This window comes from Canis lupus, chromosome 8 (genome assembly GCF_003254725.2).
Source record: "Canis lupus dingo isolate Sandy chromosome 8, ASM325472v2, whole genome shotgun sequence".
In the NCBI taxonomy this organism is placed as follows: Eukaryota; Metazoa; Chordata; class Mammalia; order Carnivora; family Canidae; genus Canis; species Canis lupus.
This window is the reverse complement of record NC_064250.1, coordinates 57,428,447-57,446,876: the sequence shown is the minus strand read 5'-3', so window position 1 is coordinate 57,446,876 and position 18,430 is coordinate 57,428,447. Positions and strand designations below refer to the sequence as shown.

General features: G+C 41.0%; 1 protein-coding gene across 3 annotated transcripts in view; it reads right to left on the bottom strand.

Annotated features, from left to right (window-relative positions):
- FLRT2 (fibronectin leucine rich transmembrane protein 2) overlaps positions 1-18,430 on the bottom strand; it is a 100,473-nt gene that overhangs the window by 8,945 nt on the left and 73,098 nt on the right. The window lies entirely within an intron of this gene.

The window sequence follows — 18,430 nt, the reverse complement described above, 5'->3', positions numbered from 1 at the left end:
TCCTTTCTAGTTATAAATAAACAAATGCAAGATAGGGGCTGATAAAGTTATTTAAAAAGGTAAGTCCATTTGGTATGATGCTAAGCGAAAATAAGTGGGAGAGAGAAAGACAAATACCTTATGATTTCATTCAGATGTGGAATTTAAGAAACAAAACAGAAGAACATAGGAGAAGGGAAGGAAAAATAAAATAAGAGGAAAATTGAGAGAGAGGCAAACTGTAAGAAACTCGTAATTATAGGGAACCAACCAAGGGTCGCTGGAGGGGAGGGGTTGGGGGGGAAAAGGGTAACTGGGTGATGGGCATTAAGGAGAGCACGTGATGGAATGAGCACTGGGTGTGATATGCAACTGATGAATCACTAAATTCTACCTCTGAAACGAATAAAAATAAATTCAATTAAAAAAAAAAAACGTGTCCTTTTGATCTGATACTGCAAAGGAGATGAATAACTGTAATGCACAGAAGCACGCATGAAGGCAGAGAGACGATTTCTCTTTTCTTCCCCACTTTTCCCCTCTTCACATCTTTGTCTTTCTCCAAAATCGCTTACGCTCGAGTTACCAAGAACGATGAAACTCCAGTCCATGATACATTTCTATTGATTCTTTCTTTCCGGGCTTCCAGGTACAGATGAGATCACCATTGTGATCTCTTTGAGAACTGCCAAGCTCATGATTGGGAATAAGTTATTTTTCAACACCACCACCTTCCTCCCATCCGTGAGGATTTTTTTTCCTGCTTTTAAAGAAGGACCTTCAGCCGACTTTGAAATGACAGAGGACCCAGTTGAGGAAGTAAAGGCAATCCACAGATAGTAATCATGCCTTCTTGCTCTACAACATGTTCCATCTGTTTTTAGATCAGAGAGGTAAAGCAGTTAATTGAAAGGTGCCAGATTTGATTTCCTTACAAAATAAGCTAACATGACAGGACATGGCAAGCTATGAATTTCTTAATTCTCACCAACAGACAAAAACTAAAACAACTTATATATCTAGAGCACGGAGGAAGTATTTGAAATTGTTTCCTCAGCTATCCTTAGAAATATAATTAAAAAAAGAAAACAAAGCATTGTAAATGCTATTTAAGTGTCAAGGATATTGTAAATTTGTTCCACGACTTAAAAAAAAAAAATTGCGAACCACCTAAAAAAAATGCCTCTGATGACCTGAAACAGTAAAACTCATGTTTTATTGTTCAGAGACCTTAAAAAGGGGAGAGGAGAGATAGGGAATCTTTCTCCAGGCAAAACCAGATTGAGATATGATACTTTTAATTTGTTAAAACTTATAAATATACGTTTTACCACTAGACAGAAGCCTTCCCCCCACTCCAGCAAAAATCCTCCTATCTGCTTAAAGAATAATTTATAATACAACCGGGATAGAATAGGAAAAATGAATTTAGTGTCATCAGCCTGATGTCATCCTTAGCACAGATTTCAAATTTTTAGACCATCTCAGTGTTCCCTAGTAGTTTGATTTTCAAGGGTGATCCTGGTCCAGTAGCTGAGCTTGAGCTGGGAAGTTGTTGGAAAGTAGCAAGAACCTAGGGTGTCCTGTTAAAATTTGAGAGTCATTGCCCTAAACACAGTAACATCTTATTTAATCATTCAAACGTTTTCATTTATTCAATACAAAACAAATTCGAGAGCATGTCAAAGGACTCAAGTAAGAGTAAAAGCATACTGATCCCTTTTGTCCCTAGAAGACAGTCTCAAATTACATCTTACACATAAATGACATCTTGTAGGTGGAGTAGGGGAATGACTATAACATACACTTGGCCTCAACAGACCCTTGGAAATCTATGTCTGAATGACAAGCACTAATGCTCAGTAGGAGTGCAAAAGTTGTTTGTAATCATGAGATCCCACTTTATGAAGCAGGATTTACTTAAGAACAAACATTTGTTTGGTGCTATTAGCATTTACTCTTCATAGGAGGTAGGAAAGAGAGACCGGAAGAATGGAACCCAACACAGTTTTGAGTATTCCACAGGAATCTTCCACATGCAATAGTAACACACAATAAATAGACTTTCCTAAGAGAGAAAAACAGCTGCTCCAGGGCTCTAAGGCTCTAAGTTCCTAAATAAAAAGAATAGATGTTTCTTTTTTTTTTTTTTTTTTTTAAATATTTTATTTTATTTATTTATGATAGGCACACAGTGAGAGAGAGAGGCAGAGACATAGGCAGAGGGAGAAGCAGGCTCCATGCACTGGGAGCCCGACGTGGGATTCGATCCCGGGTCTCCAGGATCACGCCCTGGGCCAAAGGCAGGCGCTAAACCACTGCGCCACCCAGGGATCCCGAATAGATGTTTCTTGACTGTGTTTACAAGCCAAGTATTAAGGCCTTGGAAACAATGAGCCAATACTTGAGGATGACAGAAGTTGCTTAGAAAGTTCATCAACCAGAAATCTCAAAGCAATAATTACTGGGAGCTAACACAGCACTCAGGTTTCGGGACCTGGAGACTATCATTGCTTCCCAATGGCACATTTTCCACTTGCCTGTGCTGTGTCTTCTGTTAGGAGGAGGGAAAGCCCCATCAGCCAGTCCTTTGCCCCAGGCCTTGCTCTCTAGCCGAGGTACTCGACTTATGAGTGCTTCTTTTGTAATTATGTAAGAAGAGGATGTTGTCCTGAAGAAATCCTCTAATGGGATTACATGGGGCAAACTGTCACTGTTTATCCACCTTAACAGAAGAAAAGTCTCATCGAGATCACAATGTGTTGATCAGCTATGACAAGCTCAATTCTGAATTGGAAACAAACTCTTGTTGTTGTTGTTGTTTTGTTTTTTTTGTTTTTGTTTGTTTTGTTTTGAGCTTCTTGAAAGTCCCACAAAATTACAGCAAATAGCAAATCTGTCGTAATCCTTGGATCAATGGTAGCCTAAATATGTCAGCCAATATACAGTATCTTTGTTGAAATTAGTACAAGTGGAAAATTACAAACACGTAGGCAATAATAACATTGTTTTTTCATTTAAATACACTAAAATTTCCTCTATATTTTTCAGTGCTAATTCCTACTGCATCCTAAGAGCAGTAATCCTTTCAGACTTTAAGTGGGAGACTCTATTCGTAGAGAAAGTAGTACAGTATAATAGTCAAAAGCACAGCCCCCAAGTTCTCATCCCACCTCTGACACAGAGTAGCCGCAGGATTTTGACCTTTTACGCCTTCCTTTCCTCACCTGAAAAATGAAGATGAAAATAGTTCCTAACTCATAGTATTCTGGAGAGAATTGAATAGGATAGTATTTGTGGAAGGCCTTCGTGATGCCTGACTCACGTGAGAACATAATAAATATAAACTGTGATTCTCTACATAATTATTATGATTTACGTAGTCCAAAGAGGTAAACTCCGATGTATACAGCAAAATAAAACCACCTTGAACCTACCAAGTTCTGTGCATTGTAATATACTCCAGAATTTCTCAACCTCAGTGCTACTGACATTTTGGGCTGGATAATTATGTATGGGGCTCCCATGAGCATCCAAAAATATTTCCAGGGACACCTGGGCGGCTCATTGGTTGAGTCTCTGCCTTCGGCTCAGGGCATGATCCCAGGTCTGGGTATCGAGTCCTGCATGGGGCTCCCTGTGAAGAGCCCACTTCTCCCTCTGCCTATGTCTCAGCTTCTCTCTCTGTGTCTCTCATGAATACATAAATAAAATCTTTAGAAACAAAAACGTTTCCAGACACTGTCATGCGTATGTCCCTTGGGATGACAAAATCGCCCCCAGTTATGAACCACTGACCCACACCATCTTATAAGTACCTTAGAAGGTTAGCATTATTATTCTAATTTCGTAGAAGAAATCGAACATAGGTTTCTAAAAAACAGAACCTAAAAGTACTTCTTGCCATGGACACCAAAAAAGCATGAACATGTAACATGCTTTTATTCAAGCAATATTTATTGGGCACTAAAATGAGGTTTCAGTCTGAGGCAGAGCTGATATGGATTTTGGCTTCACTGGCTTGACCGGTCAGTGAAGGGAGAGAAATGGAAGCATGAAATTACGTTACTATGTAAAGAGTTCTAAGCTTAACGTATCTGAGAATTACAGTAGTGTGTAAAGAGCTCTAACCTACCTAGTCCCTGGGGTATCAGGAAAAACACTGCAGGACAAAGATTGTCCCCTCTGATGATCTGAAGGCTAAGAAGGTGCAAGCAAGAGAAGAGATTCCAGAAGTGTTGCACCTGGACCCAAGCTGGTGATAATAAAGATCAGGAGGTGAAACTCAGCTCCACTGAGAGAAGAAATAAAACTTGGACAGCACAGCACATTCCCCCAAATCTGCCCGCTTCCCACTCAGGGAGTCCTGTTTCCAGAAGGTAATAAACAAACCCATGTTTCAAGGTCACTAGCCATTTCCATTTACAAGTCGCTAAATATTGGGAATAAAAGATTTTGCTTTACAAGATGATTTCAAATATTGAGAGCAAAAGTTGCCCCCTCCCCTTTTCCTATTTGTTTGAATACGGCACTGAGTACGCTTCCTTTCCAGGAAACTAGAGATTATGAAGAAGGGTTTCATGGAAGGTGCTAAGGAAAAACAGGAATTTTCATTGAAAGTAGAAAACACAGTTTCAAAAGGTTGGGTATAAATCAACACGGAACAAATGCTCTTTGGAGACACCAAGAACCTGGCCCTGCCGGTCTGTGAAAGCTGCCTGTAAGCAGCAGTTACTCAGACTACTTTACCCTAATTTAACTCTTTTCATAGGAACTGAGACTCAAAGCACATAAATCACGTAAAAGCTTTCAGCAAAGTGTTTCTCTCGCAGTGCTGCCTAAGAAGAATTTTTTAAAAAATTAATTCCAGGAGCCTGTATTCCAGGAGCGCTTAATAAACTCAGACTATAAAAATCATAGTACAGAAAATAAGAATTGTCAATAAGCACTGCCGATTGCATAATATAATGACACCAGGACAAACCTAATAAAATCTTAATGGTCTCAGCATTGGCTGGACTGTGACAAGACAGCACAGTGCATGAAATGCTACGAATGAGAAAGCCAACCTGAAGAGGAACTCTCTACCTAAAGTTTCCCTGGGTACCTGGGACTTAGCACTTCTGGAGTTAGACAATTTGTGCTTAAAATCAGACACGCAGGTGCAGAATTCAGAGGTCTAACTACACTACAAATGTCTCTGTTACAATCTGGAAACACTAAAACAATTTATAGATCTTGTGCACATTTCCACATTCCTGAAGATAGGTTATAAATACTGTTCTTACAACAGTCAGGAGAGTTCTATAGTTAGCTGGCCAAGATGTGGGGATTAGCAGAGGAATTTGGGGAAAAATAAAACAATAGTCAGCCCCTCACTTGAAATCATTTTTCCATCTCACTCGTTGACCCTCAACCAAACCCCTTGAAGTTTCTCATTAGACAAATATTTTTCTTTGCTAAAACAAAGAGAATGAAAGAAGGGAAGAGGGAGAAAAGGAGGAAAAGAGGGAAGGGAAGAAGGGAAACACTTTATATAAACGGTTGACAATTTCCTGGCTCCAGTCAGTCTAGAATTGAAAACATTAAAATTGGACCAAAAAAAAAAATTAAAAAGGAGCTATTCTCCTGGCAAACATAAAATTCTCTAACACATTTGAAGAGTTGTTCCCACATGGTTTCCAGTGTAGTTGGTTCATATAATAAGTTTAGAACAAGCAAACAATGTCAAAAACTCAAGAGCATAAACTTTGAGGACATATTCATTACTGTCACTGGCTGTTCTTCATCCACTAGGGACCTGCCACTGACCGACCATTCTTTGGTTCCATTAAAATCTGCGTATCTGGAGGCAAGACTGGGACTTCATGGTTTTTAAACTCAGTGGTGAGCAGACATGAAGAGAGAAGAATTTTCTTGAGACAACACTGATAGGATTAAAGAAAAGAAATAACTCTACACAGTGCATAAAGGATGGGCCCCCTTCAGCCCATATCTATATGCTTTTCAGTCCATTTCCAAAAGAGAGTTCACTTATTTAGACATCCGTTCACTTGGTCAAACAAACATATACTGAGCACTGCATGTTTCAGGCATAGAAAATAGTGGGTTTCCTTGGCTTTTATCTCTGAGAGAGACTTTTTCCCCATTATCTGATTCAGAGATTCTCCAACCCCAAAGGTCATCAAAAACACTAGGGGAAGATGAAAAAAGAGGGTTTCTAGGCACCACCCTGCATACAGATTTTTGGTTTTATAGGTCCTTTTTTTTTTTTTTTAAGATTCTATTTATTTATTCATGAGAGATACGCAGAGAGAGGGAGAGACATAGGCAGAGGGAGAAGCAGGCTCCGTGTGGGGAGCCTGATGTGAGACTCGATCCTAGAACCCTGGTTTGATAGGTCTTTGAAGAAGGCTGTGCATGTGCATTTTGTCAATACTTTCCAGGTGGTTCTGATGATCAAACATTTGGGCCACTTTAGGGCTCAATCACCCAGACACCCACCATCAGGGTGGAGGCAACTGGTCTTTTTTTTTTTTTTTTTTTTTGATCAAATTGATTTGTGAGAGGTGGAGCAGTACATGTGGTGGTGTGGCAAGAGCAAAGGGTTTGAGGTAAGTTAGAATTTGGTTTTGACCTCAGCTCAGCTACTCTTCAAAATCATGACAATGGGCATTTGACTCAACATCGCTCAAACTCTTTGCTCATCTCAAGAGGGGAGAATAAGCCATGCTCACAAAATTATTGGGAACACTAGAGATAGTGGATGTAAAGTAACTAAAAATACCACGTAGGCTCCCAATAAACTGTGCTGGACTCTGGCGACAGGTGACCTGGATAGCTTTCTGACTTGCCAGCTATGCTAACTTGGGTACATCATTTCGCCTCCCTTGGCCCCAGTTAACTCATTTGTCCATTGAAGAAAATGGTAATATGAATCTCTCACAGTTGTTGTAGGGCTGTAAATCATTTCAAGTGTTATCGAACATGTGGAGAACATACACCCCTTATGTTGGCCGTTCCCATTTTTAGCTTTAAAAAACAGCAACAATAGCAAAACCCTCTTCCACAGGGAGTTTTTGTCCCATATTAGTAGAGAGTTGGTTCTTTTGAATTCATCAAATTTTACTTTCCTCTTTCATTTACTGATCATAGTTATTTTCCTTTGGAGATATACACATACATCTTCCCATCAATCAACACTGTGACTATGTGGAGACATTTACTGGGTCTCTCAGATCTTCTCCTTTCCTATGTAAATATCCCATATCTTTCATTTGCTTCACAATCTCAGCCTCCATTTCTCAGTATGTGCTGCCAGGAATGGAAAACAAGACTCATGTGCATGACCAGCACCAAGTACAACCCAGCAAACAGTGGAGAGTGCCCACTCCCTGCCAGATGTGGGGCTGATTACTAGAAAGATATCTACAGTACAGCCTCCATGTTTGAGTATCAGTTCATGTCAGATAAAATAACTCTTTGCATAAAGCTCTTTGCAATTTCAAAAGCATTTTAATATGTTTCATTTAATGTAATCCCACAACAACCTATAGGAGATATGTCTATCAACCTCAGATGAAGTCTACAGAGATGAAGTAATCTGCTTGAAGCCATATTGGTGGTATGAACAGAGGATGGTATAAATTTTCCATAAGAAAATACTAGCTACTGGGAATCCCTGGGTGGCTCCAGCGGTTTAGTGCCTGCCTTTGGCCCAGGGGGTGATCCTGGAGTCCTGGGATCAAGCCCCACATCGGGCTCTCTGCATGGAGCCTGCTTCTCCCTCTGCCTGTGTCTCTGCCTCTCTCTCTCTCTCTCTGTGTGTGTGTCTCTCATGAATAAAAAAATAAAATCTTAAAAAGAAAATACTAGTTACTGGTATGATTTTATGAATGGTGTCAGTTATGATGGTATTAAAACCAACATGCACTTCCCTGTAAAAACTAAAGCCTCTCTCCATTGCTTAAATATATAAAACCATCAGTAGCCTGGCACCTGAAGTGAGTAAAATGTCCAAGCTTGACTGGTACATAAATAAAGAATAATTATGCCAGGGAACCCATTATCTGTTCTCCCCCATGTGACTCCAGGGCTCAGCAGGAGTGAGAAACCAAGCAGTTCAGCTTATGGGCAGCATTAAGGTGCCAAGGATTGGAGGAATCTGAAGGACTTGATGGCCACCGACAGGCTGCTAGCAAAACAGACAGCAAAGCTTCCTTGCCTACTTCATCTCAAAGAACCCCAAGGTGGCTGTCACCACATTTTACAGCTTGGGAAACTCTTTCTGTGGGGCCACTATGGGAAGAGCTGTTGAAGTAGTAAAGCTAGTCACAACTGCCCAACACATGGCCACCTTGTGTATACTAGTAGCTTGAGATGAGTGAGATGCCTTAGGTATCAAGAATTTCTTGAATTCTAAGGGAAAAAAATCTGTAGAAAGTGAGATCAGTAATATAACAAACTGTTATTTTAAGAAAGATCTTGCTAGATCTGCCCCCCCCCAATCCCTCCCTGACCCCTGGCAAGGGACAGTTTCTAAGCAATCCCATAAGAACACTTGACTCCAGAAAGTCTGAAAGATTTCTTCTATCTTTTGCCCTACAACCCAAACATGCAATGCTCACTCTGAATACTTGTATCCCTTTCCATGCTGTCTCCCAGTCCATCATGCCCCCCAAGACATTCTTCCAGCATTCACCTAGAGTGCAGAAGGAAGGAATGAGAAATCATCTTCTTTTCTTTCCTCCTTCCTTTCTTTTTTTGGGGGGGAGGGAGCAAACTATGTTGGGATAGAACCAGAGATTTGAACTTGCTGTTTATATTGTCCTTGATTATTCAGCAGAAGAAATAAGCAGGTGAGTATGACCAGTGTATGCACCCCTAGGCTCTGATATATTTTTAACTTGAGTTCAAATTCCGCCAAATAGTCAAATACCTCTTGAGGGCCGACCCCTGCTACTGACAGTGCTATACTCACAGAGCCATGAGAAAGAAGTCATTATTATCTTGAATTTGCAAATGAGGAGATAAGCTTGGAGAAATCTGTGACTTACTCAAGTTCAGATTGTCGTAAATCCTAGCCACAGAATGCCAGCTCAGTTTTTCTGACAAGAAAGGAAAGAAAAAGAAAGAAAAATGTGGTGCTCTTCCCACTACATTCTCCTCCTTGAATTATTGGTTTAGGGTGTGCAATCTAGTATATCAAAAATTCTTCTGCCAACACCCCAGGTTCCCTTGCCCTCTGTTTTATCATTGCACCAATCAAGCAAACAAACAAACCCCATCACAAGCCCCATCTCCCCTGTACCTACCTGAGTTTCAGATTCTTACCAGAGAAAGTCATGTAATAGCACAAATAAGGCCTACCTTTTTTTTTTTAAAGGTTTTATTTATTTATTCATGAGAGACACAAAGAGAGAGAGAGAGAGGCAGAGACACAGGCAGAGGGAGAAGCAACCTCCATGCAGGGAGCCCGACGTGGGACTCGATCCCGGGTCTCCAGGATTGTGCCCCGGGCCGAAGGCAGCACTAAACCGCTGAGCCACCTAAGCTGCCCCCAGATAAGGCCTACCTTAACTAGGGAATCACCAACTTGCAATAAGCCTGCACTCTGCCCAGCAACCCTGTTCTACTTCCCTGGAAAACTTCTTTCTCAGTCTCCTCAAAGACGGAGTCCGTCTTCACTCTCCTTAGGTTCCCTAACTTCTCCTTTCACTTTCAGTAGACAGCATGACTTCAATGTGAAGATAAGCAGAAGACATCAGACAGGATCTCCCCTGTCTTCCTGCTGCCAGAAACCTCAGCCCACCTACATCTGCATCCACTTTCTTTCCCTTAGAGCTGGACCAATCCATCACCTCTGTGGAGCTCTGGCCCTACAGGCCTCTCTAGAATAACACCCTCTATGTTCTCCTTCCCTGTGTACGCAATCTCTCTGTTTCAAAGTGCATCTACTTTTAAACATTCTCTGGGGGAACCTGGGTGGTTCAGTTGGTTTGGCATCCGACTCTTGGTTTCAGCTTAGGTCATGATCTCAGGATCGTTAGACGGAGCTCCATGCGCAGCCTCACCCTCAGTGCAGAGTCTGCTTGTCCCTCTCTCTCTGGGCCTCCCTCGCTTGCACTCTCTCTCTGAAATAATTAATTAATTGATTAATATCATTAAAAATAATAAACATTCTCTGGTATTTTCCATTTTTAAAAAAATCCCTCCTCCGGATGCTGCTGCAGTTTTCTCCCAACATTTAGCCAAACTTCTGAAAAGAATGGTTCACAATCGACATCTCTGTTTTCTCACCTCCCACCCATCTCCCTCCACCAATCTCTACACTGGTTCCTGCCCCTGCTTTCACACAAGCATGTCTCACTGACGTCAGCAATCATCCCTGGGTTGGTAAATCCAAAGGGCTTTTGTCTGTCTTCCTTCTTTATCTCACAGCATCAGTTAGACCTGCTGTGCATGCCCTTTCTGAAACCTTCTCATTCTCTGATCGCTCTGACATCACAGTCTGCTGGTTTTCCTCTTGCTCCTCCTATTTCCTATTTGCAGGCTCCCCTCTCAATCTAGGCATTCAGTGTGAGTCCAGTAAGCTTGGATCCAGGTGCTTTTCTCGTTCTTCTATAGGACATGGCATCCAAGCCCCAAGTGTAAATTATCATCTGTGTATGCAAATTTTTTTTAATTAATTAATTTATTTATGATAGTCACACAGAGAGAGAGAGAGAGAGGCAGAGACATAGGCAGAGGGAGAAGCAGGCTCCATGCCCCAGGAGCCCGACGTGGGATTCGATCCCGGGTCTCCAGGATCGCGCCCTGGGCCAAAGGCAGGTGCTAAACTGCTGCGCCACCCAGGGATCCCTGTGTATGCAAATAAAGCACAAACCACAATCTCCATCATAGTCTCTCCTATTAGCTCATTACCTGTACAGCGGAACTCCCACTTGACTTACTCATTTCAACGTCTTAAGAGAATTTCTGGCTTAGCATGTGCAGTTTCAGGTACCTTTTAAGAACCTTCCATGTGATGACTCATAATTAAGCAATACATCTGATACTGTTATTACCCCAACAGAGAGAATGGAGCCCTGAGTTATATAGCTTCTCCAAAGCCGATCAGCAGCTCGGGGACAGCAACAGAATTTGAACTCATGCACGAGCCGCAAGGCCTTGCTCCTGACCCCTATCTTTGTCCCCTGTAAGCTCCACATAGGCAGAGGTTGGACTGCTTTTGCTCACTACTGTTTTCCCAGAGCCTACAATAGCAAATGGCACATAGTCAAGATGTGTTTATAGAATAAATAGATGAATCCAAAATGACCTTCAGATGATTACTTTGCTTGAAGAGGCAGTCTGTAAAAACTCTTCGACATCTTCAACCTGAGGTCCCATAAGGAACCACCAAGCTAATATTTCGGAAAAGGCTTCAAAGGTTTTAAGCAACACTAACCTACCCAGAGAGATGGAGGGATAAATAGAGAGACAGATGAACAGTCATCAAAGACCAAGAAACTAGATAACCTTAGGAAAGGGCATAAAACATGCAACGAGAGAACAATTGTAATTGCCACAGCACTGTACTTGTTTTGCAAAATAACATCAAATTCGGTGCTTTTATGGACTGAAATGGGGTCAGTCTGACCCATTATTACAAACTTGGTTTGATGAAAGGCACGTCTGATCACCCTAGATACCTAACTTTTTAGTTCTATGATGATTTTGACCGAAATTCAGGCAAGTCCTTATGGTCTACTACAAAAACTCTGAAAATAAATAAATACATAAATAACAAAACAAACAAAAAAAACCCAAAACAACAACAAATCTCAAGTGTTTCTTCCCATATAATGCCAATGACTTACACATATTTATACAAATTTCAGGGTGACAGCTCAACTGTGCTTTAATTGCATACTCCTTTACCATTCTGCAGAGATAGAATCCATACAAAACAGGCCGGGAACTTTGAGAGCTCTAAAAAAGCTCATAGAAAAAAATCAACTGAATCCAAAAATATAAACATGACCCATTTTCCCACCAAAATATTGCATCACATATGTAATATGCATAATGAAACAGAAAATCTCGTTGTCTCCTTCACAAGGAGAATACATTTCAGTCAGTGATATTGATCAGCACATGAAATGAAATTACATAGTGTGTATTTGCAGTTGAGTTATCTGGTTTTGAGTTTAAGAAATGAAAAATTCATTGCGTAAGCCTCTTTTGGTATCATAGGGATGGCTCTGAATGTAAATGGTACAAAATTTCCTCACTGAATAAACAGGTTTCACAGTGCGCTTCCTCATCTTCAGAACACCTGTCACGTTGAAGTGTCAGGCTATGTTCAGGGGACTATTTCTGGATTTGAGGGATGGGAGGGAAAAAAGAAACAAAAGAAAGATGATTATTTCCTATCCTTGACCTTTTCTTTTTCTCAAGGGCATCTGCTCCAGCATGCAGATATAGGGTAAAATGAAATCAAGTTTTTTTCAAGACTTAAAAATCAAACCCCAGAGGAGAGCCATTAGTATCGTGCCCAGGGTAAGCTTCACATTGCACAAAAGGAATCATTCAAAGCAAAATTTTAAAAATACACAACAGATTTTAAAAGCTATCTTGAAAAGAATCTACACTGGCAGCTTTTCTTATTTGAACGAAATGTTAAGTGATATTTCCCAAACAAAAGAGAATTTAAACATACAAGCAGATCCTTTTACAGGTTTATACACAGTCAGAGCACTCCTTTCAGTTATGAACACTGTGAGCTTCAAACTTTATCCCCAATGCAGAAAGTTTGTGTTTTTTTAATTATATGTTGTCAATCAACTTTAACCACTTAATTCTTTGTTTAAAAAAAAAAATGCTTCCCCCACACCCCTGACAAGCATATACATACACACACACCAGAACATGATCATGATGACTTTTTTTTTTTTTTCCTTTCTTTCTTTTCATTAGGGAACGCAAACTATAGGACTCACTGCCTACCTGGGGCCATGTACACAAAGCCACCACAAGAGGGCAACAACACAGCTGAAGGTGCCACAGTAACACACACACACACCTCTCAGGCAAGAAGATAGTTTGGACTGTTTTTTTCCATCTTTGTCTCAGCTACCTAATAGTTGTCCAGAAAAGAGTTCCATTCTTCGCTACTAAATAAAATTAAAAACTCAAGTATTCAAGGGTAAACATGATGTTTGGGATGATAAAGCAGATTAAAAGATTGAGATTGATCATCTGTAGGAAGTGAGATCAGATTACTTGCTGCTTGCTTAGCTACATTCTCACGCTTGACTAAAATACAGACTTCTCAGGCCTTAGGGAGTATCAGGATTGGTCTGACAAGGTTTATCTTCTAAGGGATTACATCTAACTGGCAGGTCTGCTGTCTGAGACAAAACATTCGAGAAATAGGTCAAGGGAAAATGCACTTTGAGTGGGTAGCCACTTAACATGATACAGTTTCCTCAAAAACCTTTCCTTGCAAGTCCCTGATGCCTAAAATGTCATAATTATAAACCAATTCCTTTGGATTAGAATGCTACTCTCTCTAGAAACCCAAACATTCTTGGCAGACCTTCTAAATCAAGTGAAGTGGATCTCACCTTTGCCTAGAGCTAGTATTTCTCACTCATTCATTCATCAAACAATTGTTGAGAGGCTACTTACCATGTGCCTGGGACAGTGTGCGGTCTTTGTGATGCAAAGGTGAAAAAGATAAATAAAGTCTTTACAATTAAGAAAGTGGCATGTTTAGAAAGCAAGACAGAAAAGAAAAAAAAACTATACACATGAGACGAGAATGATAAAACTGTGAGCAATGTCATGAAGGAAATAAAGGTGACAGGTGTGGGTTCAGCTATGGCCATCACGGATGACATCTTGGAACACGGGATTCCCAAAAAATGAGGAGTTGTAATGAATGAGGGATCTGGGACAAGGGAGGGCAGTGCATGAGAAGACAGAGGCCAACAGAACGTCTGGGCATAATAAGAGCAGGTGCAAAGGCCCAAGGGAGGAAGAGCCTAACCTCATTCTAGAGGTTCTAGAACTAAAAGACCAACGTGGCTATAGCATTTAGTGAGGAGTGTAGTGAACAGAGAGCCACTGATGGGCCTGGTCACACAAAACGTCATGGCTTGGGCAAGCCATCTGGATTTTATTCTAAGGGCAATGGGAAGCCCAAGATTAAATGGACTAGAGCAGGGAGGGTTTGATGAGAGAAGGTAAGGATCGAAAGAGACAATCTGAATCTGTAAAGCAAAGAGCTAAAAGAAGTTTTAGGGGAAAAAGGATAGAGTAGAACAGAAAATGTTATGGAAAGAGGAGCTTGGGGAGGAAAAGTAAGCTCCATGCTTCTAGCAGAATTTTCTCCTTCAATGTCCTGTTTTGGGATAAATAAACCCCACATTTTTCAGCTGTCTCAAATTCTCTTGGAAATAGATGGAGTATAAATAATAAATAAATAAAAGAAATACAACTTTGACTAAACAAGAACTTTAAAGACAAAGTGAGGTACCCATGCTGGGTATAGAGAGCCACATAATTAATTAGAAGGGTCTCTCCCCTTCTATCCTGAGCACTGAAGCCAGCCACCCTGTTTAGCATAATGTCCCTTTCACTGGGAAAGGCACAGACCACCCGCTGTTGCCTAGCAAGTAAATTGGTCCCTAGTATAAATTATTCTATGTGGTGAGGAAAAGCACTGACTCTTTAAATTTTTTTTATTTTTTATTTTTTTCCTGAAGCTATGAGCATGGCGTAGCAAACAACCTTAGATAATTTTAAAAAGCAGCTTTTAGTGTTCCTAGTGACAAAAAATTTGCCAGTTCTGTCCAGGGTTGGGCAGGGGTGCATCCTTCCAGAGAGGCTGTTCTCTCTCACCTGAGAAGGGTGGGCACTGAGGCCTGGCTCCTTGCGGTGACGAAGGGCACCATGCAAGGTGGGCAGGAACCTGGGTATTTTCTGCTTCTACCTGAAAGCTCATATGTTTTTACAGCCAAATTGTTTCTTTTTTGTTTCCCAAGGGATGAGGGAGCCTTTTGTGGGACTTCTGGGGCCAGAAAATGGAGATTTAGGGTCAAGACTTACTGGAGAGAGTCTCAGGTGAAACAACCACCTCTGTTAGCTTCCTTTGGTTGTTGCTAAGCCCTGACCATAATGTTTCCTCAGAATGTTCTGTGCCCTGACTCTCTTGCTCACTCTTCAGGGGAGTCAGAGTATGGGAATATTCTCAAAATCAGTGAGAGTTCCTGAAAGAACTGTGACTGACCACAGTACCACCATCAGATTTGTGACCCGCACCCTCCCACCAGGGCACGATGTGCACAGGCCCAAAGGCCGTGACAATCTGAAGCCTATATGGCCCCTTCCAGGCTATACTCTAAGTAGCCAGGATGCAGAAACCTTCTCCTAGGGCCTTGGCTGGCTTCTCAGCAGTGTCTGTCTTCCCAAGATTATGCACTTCTAGGCCTGTTTATCTGGGTGGAGGGAGTGCAGAGCTGGTGTGTGTGTGTGTGTGTGTGTGTGTGTGTGTGTGTAAGGCCCTTTGGGGTTCAGGATGGAAACCCTGAGAGCAGAGAAGATGCTTGGTACCAGTTCTCTCCATAGTATCACTTTCCATGCAGAATGTGGTGGAGTTTGAGAATTCTAAAGTCAGGACATAGAGGCAGCTCAGTCACATAGGAGAGCTGTACACACTTTTTAAAACAATTTGTTAATAAGATTTACAAGCGTCTGGGGCAGGCCTGCTTGTGTCGGTGACTCTTCGGGTGATTAGGGGACCAGCTTCCATGGAGGGAGCAACTCTGGGGCAGGCCTGCTTGTGTCGGTGACTCTTCGGGTGATTAGGGGACCAGCTTCCATGGAGGGAGCAACTCTGCATAGCCATTGAATAAACACAAATACTGCCACAGAATGTTATCTCTCTTAGTGTGAAAGAAACATGCAAGTTTTAAGAAACTTGTTAATAACTCACAAGTATTGACAGAATTACCAATTCAAACTTGGCAATAAATAAATAAATATCCATTCAGTCATTCATCCATTCACTGTGGAATCCACACATGACAGGTAGTGGATTGTCATGGACACAGCTGTGCCCAGCAAAGCCCATGTGTTAAAGTCCTACCTTCTTGAACCTCAAAATGTGACCATATGTGGAGGCAGAGTCTTTAACTGAGTAACTAGGTTTGTAGTAGGTCATTAGAGTGGCCCTAATCCAATCCAACTGGTGGCCTTCTAAGAAGAGGAGATCAGGACACAGTTACACAGCAAAGAACCATGCGAAGACACAGAAAGAAGATGGCCATGTACAAGCCGAGGAGAGAAGAGGCCACAGAACCCCGCTGACATCTTGAATTCAGATGTCCAGCCTCCAGGATTGTGAGAAAATAAATGTCAGTGGTTGAAAGCATCCAGTCTGCAGTGTTTTGCTATGGCAGCCCGTGCAGACTGACAGAGATAGCTCACGTCAATAGTTCACAATACAGTGGAAAAGAAAGCTATGCCAGAGTCAATCATAAAACAAGATGATGAAGAAACAGCTCACTTATGCCCCACTCTAAGAGCAGGACTGTAAAGCGATTTATTTGTGTACCACTGAAAAGTCCTCCCTCTGGATCTCCACTCTGAACTGAATCCAGCTCCTAGGCCTTAAGCATTTCCTACTCTTGGAATGAAAATCTTCTTTTCTCAAGTGCCATGGTCATACCCCCAGCAGTTCCAAGAATCCATCCACTCCCTATTTTTCAGGCCAGTGAATAAGGACTTTGTACTTTTGATGATAATCATTAATAAAAAATGAAAATTGCTAAGCGGTTATTAAGAAAAGTATATTGTCTATCTCTAATTGCTCTCTCAGGCTCTAAAATTCATTGATATGCTTCAACCGTTTACCGGGTTCTCCGCATCAACAGCTGCCAAATCTAAGTGTTGGTCTCAGAGTGAGAGCATCCAGAAGGGAAGGGAGCATGACTCCCACATTCACTTGCTCAGGCACATAAGGAGCTGGCCCCACTCTCATGGAGTGCCCAGAGCCTTGGGTGGAGGGAAGCATGATCACGCAACATACAATAGACCATGCATTCTCTACAAGGGTGATATAATCCCAAGGTGAGTAAAACCTGGGTCTTGGGAAAAAGAGAAGAAAATCTTAGATACTATGACAGCTTACGGCCTTTCAAGTGACCACAGGATAGACAGACATACTGTATATCCGCAGTAGTAAAACATCACAAGGGAAGGGGAGCTTTAGGAAAATATTTGGGCAACCTTCTTAACGGGGGTAACTAAAAAAAAAGTTGAGTGATACTTTCATAGACTAGAAGTAAGAATACCAAGCATGGAAGTACAAAGAATAAGAGGTAACGTGCTGAGTGGCATGTAAAACTGTGAAATGCACACCACATGCTAGAGATTTGTCAACTCATTTAGTTCTCATGGCAACCTAAGAAGTAACTATTATTATTGCCATTCTAGTGATATAGATTGGAGGTTTAATTAAGTGTTTAATTTTGTGAAGGTTACACATCTTAGATATATAATGGCTGGGATGTACATAGCAGAAAGCTCCTTACCAATATTCCACTTAATCAATATACTCAAAAATACGATGTTAACATACCCTCACCCGCTGTACCAGTGGCATCTTGGGTGTTAGTGGCTGCTCAGTTATTCTTGTAGCACCTCTACACCTACTCTTGACTTGTTAGGAGTTCTACGCCTACCAAGAGTTCCGAACCACACTATGTTAGTTATGCTTTTGTACTGTAATTATAGAGTTAGAATAAAGATTTTTTATTTAATAAAGCAACAAAACAGAAGTACAAAAAGGGAGTTACTCATATGAAAACATGGTTGAATAGTCTAGAAAAACTAGTTTGTTTGTTTGTTTTAATGGCAAGTCAGTTAAAGTTGTCAACACATTATGGAAGGCAAAAATGGAGAAAGCAGATTCTTAAAATCTGTTACGGTTCCATAATCAGATTACTCTCCTAGTGCCTAAACACTTTAATTCCCATATAAGAAAGGAACCTGGAAATCAGAGTTGATGCATTTGGGGAAGAAAACAATATTAATCCAATCAGGTTCCATATGCAGCTGAAACTCTGGACCCTACCTCAAAAGTTTGGCAAATTATTGTCCACTTACATGGTTTCGTTTTGTGTGCATATAAGTTATTATTAAATATTTTTACAATTTTTTAAATTAAAATGAAATACCTGTCCTGATTGTGCCTGATTTAGATAAATAACATACACACTATATACATTTTCAAAAGCATATCATCCTTCTGTCAGCCCTAAAACCTAGGAAACCTGTAAGTTATTATTGAGGCAAAAACTTAAGCAAACTTGATAAGCACCATCCAATGGAGACAGCTACCATAGCCAAAGTAAATACTGCTCCCTACTTCCAACTAGAGTTGTGAGTTCTCGAAAGGCAA